The sequence below is a fragment of the Oncorhynchus keta genome, chromosome 15 (genome assembly GCF_023373465.1).
Source record: "Oncorhynchus keta strain PuntledgeMale-10-30-2019 chromosome 15, Oket_V2, whole genome shotgun sequence".
In the NCBI taxonomy this organism is placed as follows: Eukaryota; Metazoa; Chordata; class Actinopteri; order Salmoniformes; family Salmonidae; genus Oncorhynchus; species Oncorhynchus keta.
The window spans coordinates 9043326-9049442 of NC_068435.1; positions in this window are offsets into that span (position 1 = coordinate 9043326).

Consider the following 6117-nt stretch of genomic DNA (forward strand, 5'->3'; position numbering starts at 1 on the left):
TAACAATATTGACGAATACGCTGATTCGATGTGCAAGTTCATTAGAACGTGCGTTGAAGATGTCGTTCCCATAGCAACGCTTAAAACATTCCCTAACCAGAAACCGTGGATTGATGGCAGCATTCGCGTGAAACTGAAAGCGCGAACCACTGCTTTTAATCAGGACAAGGTGACTGGTAACATGACCGAATACAAACAGTGCAGCTATTCCCTCCGCAAGGCTATCAAACAAGCTAAGCGTCAGTACAGAGACAAAGTAGAATCTAAATTCAACGGCTCAGACACAAGAGGCATGTGGCAGGGTCTACAGTCAATCACGGACTACAAGAAGAAATCCAGCCCAGTCACGGACCAGGATGTCTTGCTCCCAGGCAGACTAAATAACTTTTTTGCCCGCTTTGAGGACAATACAGTGCCAATGACACGGCCTGCAATGAAAACATGCGGTCTCTCCTTCACTGCAGCCGAGGTGAGTAAGACATTTAAACGTGTTAACCCTCGCAAGGCTGCAGGCCCAGACGGCATCCCCAGCCGCGCCCTCAGAGCATGCGCAGACCAGCTGGCCGGTGTGTTTACGGACATATTCAATCAATCCCTATACCAGTCTGCTGTTCCCACATGCTTCAAGAGGGCCACCATTGTTCCTGTTCCCAAGAAGGCTAAGGTAACTGAGCTAAACGACTACCGCCCCGTAGCACTCACTTCCGTCATCTTGAAGTGCTTTGAGAGTCTAGTCAAGGACCATATCACCTCCACCCTACCTGACACCCTAGACCCACTCCAATTTGCTTACCGCCCAAATAGGTCCACAGACGATGCAATCTCAACCACACTGCACACTGCCCTAACCCATCTGGTCAAGAGGAATACCTATGTGAGAATGCTGTTCATCGACTACAGCTCGGCATTCAACACCATAGTACCCTCCAAGCTCGTCATCAAGCTCGAGACCCTGGGTCTCGACCCCGCCCTGTGCAACTGGGTACTGGACTTCCTGACGGGCCGCCCCCAGGTGGTGAGGGTAGGCAACAACATCTCCACCCCGCTGATCCTCAACACTGGAGCCCCAAAAGGGTGCGTTCTGAGCCCTCTCCTGTACTCCCTGTTCACCCACGACTGCGTAGCCACGCACCCCTTCCAACTCAATCATCAAGTTTGTGGACGGCACAACAGTGGTAGGCTTGATTACCAACAACAACGAGACGGCCTACAGGGAGGAGGTGAGGGCCCTCGGAGTGTGGTGTCAGGAAAATAACCTCACACTCAACGTCAACAAAACTAAGGAGATGATTGTGGACTTCAGGAAACAGCAGAGGGAACACCCCCCTATCCACATCGATGGAACAGTAGTGGAGAGGGTAGCAAGTTTTAAGTTCCTCGGCATACACATCACAGACAAACTGAATTGGTCCACTCACACAGACAGCGTCGTGAAGAAGGCGCAGCAGCGCCTCTTCAACCCCAGGAGGCTGAAGAAATTCGGCTTGTCACCAAAAGCACTCACAAAGCTTCTACAGATGCACAATCTTCTACAGATGCACAATCGAGAGCATCCTGGCGGGCTGTATCACCGCCTGGTACGGCAACTGCTCCGCCCACAACCGTAAGGCTCTCCAGAGGGTAGTGAGGTCTGCACAACGCATCACCGGGGGCAAACTACCTGCCCTCCAGGACACCTACACCACCCGATGTTACAGGAAGGCCATAAAGATCATCAAGGACATCAACCACCCGAGCCACTGCCTGTTCACCCCGCTATCATCCAGAAGGCGAGGTCAGTACAGGTGCATCAAAGCTGGGACCGAGAGACTGAAAAAAAGCTTCTATCTCAAGGCCATCAGACTGTTAAACAGCCACCACTAACATTGAGTGGCTGCTGCCAACACACTGACACTGACTCAACTCCAGCCACTTTAATATTGGGAATTGATGGGAAATGATGTAAATATATCACTAGCCACTTTAAACAATGCTACCTTATATAATGTTACTTACCCTACATTATTCATCTCATAGGCATACGTATATACTGTACTCTACATCATCGACTGCATCCTTATGTAATACATGTATCACTAGCCACTTTAACTATGCCACTTTGTTTACATACTCATCTCATATGTATATACTGTACTCGATACCATCTACTGTATCTTGCCTATGCTGCTCTGTACCATCACTCATTCATATATCCTTATGTACATATTCTTTATCCCCTTACACTGTGTATCAGACAGTAGTTTTGGAATTGTTAGTTCGATTACTTGTTGGTTATTACTAAACTGTCGGAACTAGAAGCACAAACATTTCGCTACACTCGCATTAACATCTGCTAACCATGTGTATGTGACAAATACAATTTGATTTGGATTTGATTTGAATCTACAAGTCCATGCTAGGTGAAGCTCCATCTTATCTCAGTTCACTGGTCACGATGGCTACACCCACCCGTAGCACGCGCTCCAGCAGGTGTATCTCACTGATCATCCCTAAAGCCAACACCTCATTTGCTTTGTCTTTATCTCTGTGTTATCATTTATCGCCCTCCAGGTTCCCTCGGAGAGTGTTGATGCTAAGCTCCTTTCCTGAGGACTTTGTCTTTATCTGAAACATGGATCTGTTCTGGTCTTGGGTGTGTGGCACCGATCACTGTGTTACTTTTGTGTCAGTGCTCTTAACGTCCTTATCATTTATCGTGTGTGTGTGTGTGTGTGTGTGTGTGTGTGTGTGTGTGTGTGTGTGTGTGTGTGTGTGTGTGTGTGTGTGTGTGTGTGTGTGTGTGTGTGTGTGTGTGTGTGTGTGACAAGAACTGAGTAACATGGTGTGACTTGCATGTTGCAAAGTGGTGTACTGTTTGTTACATTTGCCTTGCCTGTCTGTGTCTGTGACAATATTGAGCACATGGTGTGACTTGCTGCATGTTACAAAGTTGTGGTTAATCAGGTATAGGGAGGGGTGGTCATCACAAGGTTTAACTGAGATGGAAAAATACTGAACAACATAATAGCAGGAACTGAGCAGCTGTTACAACTAGGGTGTGATACCAGAACAGTGAGAATCTACACATCGACAGAGGGTGGACTCCAAGATGCGCCAAGAGGCTAGGACTAGTCTGAGCACCTGCGATAGGCCGAGCAAGTCTAAACCACGCTCAGCCTCCACTGTAATAGGCCAACAGACGGATTGGAACTGTCTATCACAGTATAATAAGAACAGCTGTTTACGTACATCCTGTCAGTTCTCTGCTTGCCCTGCATGGTGATACAGTGAACCCGTATATACGAAAATTGCATTTGCCATTTAATGCTTGAATTGAATTAAGCATTAAGGATATTGAAAGACAGATTCTGACTTTTATTCTTCCTGATACCGGATTCGAAAGACGCAGCCTCTAACATTTTGCCTTATGGCCATAAGCACCAAGGTGCTCCATCATTCTGGAAAAGGCATTGTTCATCACCAAACTGTTCCTGGATGGTTGGGAGAAGTTGCTCTCGGAGGATGTGTTGGTACCATTCTTTATTCAAGGCTGTGTTCTTAGGCGCAAAATTGTGAGTGAGCCCACTCCCTTGGCTGAGAAGCCAGGATGCATTACTGTTGGCATGACACAGGACTGATGGTAGCGCTCACCTTGTCTTCTCCGGACAAGCTTTTTTCCGGATGCCCCAAACAATCAGAAAGAAAATAACTTTACCCCAGTCCTCAGCAGTCCAATCCCTGTACCTTTTGTAGAATATCAGTCTGTCCCAGATGTTTTTCCTGGAGAGAAGTGGCTTCTTTGCTGCCCTTCTTGACACCAGGCCATCCTCCAAAAGTATTCACCTCACTGTGCGTGCAGATGCACTCTACCTGCCTGCTGCCATTCTTGCGCAAGCTCTGTACTGGTGGTGCCCCGATCCTGCAGCTGAATCAACTTTAGGAGATGATCCTGACGCTTGCTGGACATTCTTGGGCGCCCTGAAGCCTTCTTCACAACAATTTAACCCCTATCCTTAAAGTTCTTGATGATCCGATAAATGGTTGATTTAGGTGAAATCATACTGGCAGCAATATCCTTGCCAGTGAAGCTCTTTTTGTGCAAAGCAATAATGACGGCACGTGTTTCCTTGCAGTAACCATGGTTGACAGAGGAAGAAAAATGATTCCAAGCACCACCCTCCTTTTGAAGCTTCCAGTCTGTTATTTGAACTCAATCAGCATGACAGAGTGATCTCCAGCCTTGTCCTCATCAACACTCCGCACATGTGTTAATGAGAGAATCCCTGACATGATGTCAGCTGGTCCTTTTGTGGCAGGGCTGAAATGCAGTGGAAATGTTTTTTGGGCGATTCAGTTAATTTGCAAGTCAATTTAACGATCGCATAATTAATTTAACAATTGTTTTGCAACAAACCTTGAAAGTGCATAGGTAACACTCAAGGGAACATAAGGGTTTCAAATGAAATTGTTTCCCCTTTTCAAATGTTTTCACTTTTGAAAACCTTATACGTCATTGACACATATGCAGTATATGTTAGCCAGTAAGACAGACAGCTAATGTTAGTTATTTTAGCCTGGTAGTTAGCCTAGCCAACTAACCAGGGTGAACATTGCAATTTTTTTGCACAGGCAGGAACCCACAGTATACACACATAATAGAGGAGAGGCCTTCAGAGGGATAGGCAGTTTCACTGGCCGAGGGACAGTCAGCTAATCCAATAGCGATATAGTGAGGGGAATCCACATTCAATTTAGCTGGTTTATCTACATCACTGCTGACACTTGCGATGTACCGATAGATCGGTAAGAAACAGAGGTTGCAAGCTACACATTCATGCTCAGCACAGCACCTGGTTTCAGTCGGAGTCTCATTCCGAATCCTAACATCAAACGCCTCCGGGGTGAAATGAGCACTGCATACTGTAGATGTGCGTGTGGTTCCCTTGCTCCAATCCGCTTGCTTCAACCGAACAAACGGGTCCCACTTCAAAGCTTGTGTATCGTTTTTGGGCAACAAATGAGTCTTAACCCTGTCCTTGTGGGTATTACTGCACTAGCGACGGACTACGGAAAACTACTACACTCGCTCGCTTGACTACCACTACCAAATGCACAGAAGAAGAGGATGCAATTAGCAATTAATTTATGTTTTCTTCTTTGAGGATGTAGATAGTAGCTCACCAATGCCAACACTTTGTGTTGAATGTAATAATATGCTAGCATGGCTAGTAGCTAACGTTAGCATGCTAGGAAAGGCCGGTTCTCCATATGACGTTGACAATAGTGCATTGTGGGTAGTTCCATAGATGTTCATAAATATGAAAGTCCACATGTCAAAGGAAAAATTATGACCCCCATAGGGGATTTAAACTTATGTCTTCAAGTGGTGAAGTATTAGGAACTAGGCTTCTTACATTGTGATCTAAATGTCCAGACACACTTTTACATAATGATGCAGTTATTTTGAGTATCAGAATGTGCCGATGGACTTCACTTGTACCCATCAAATAATTTTTTATTCATTATATAGGTAAGGATGCTTTAGTGAGACTCTGCATCGAGAGGGACTCGGGGTGTGTTCCAGATAATGGTACTCGGACCAAGTCCCCTTCAGTACATCTGGCCTGATATAACTTTTTCAGAAGTAAGGTCATGAGGTTTTAATTTAATTAGGAAAAATATTAAAAATAATTAATATAAGTATATAAGTTACGCTATTAGATGGAGAAAGGCCTTATGCTATAAATTAATTAGAATTTTACTAGATTTTTTTTAGAACCCCACTCACACTAATACTATTAATTTCAGTCCTTCGGCCAATTCTGGCTAGTAATCACATTAGCGATTTTTAGGCGTATGTTGGTGGCCACGTTAATTACTTGGGATACATGATCCACGACAGACAGCACATCTCAGTGTCATATGGTATAGACTATTTTTCTATGGTAGGCCTATCTATAAACGCCGATACATCCTGAACAAAATACACCATATTCGTCACGTCACCACTGACGGGCTGAACCCACGCATTTTTGCTTCCCATTGTCTGTTGTAGCTGCACAGTCTTCTTTTTTGCAGGTTTACCCATATTTCCTTGAACTGACCGAACAACTAAATAAATTACTTACAGGAATCGGC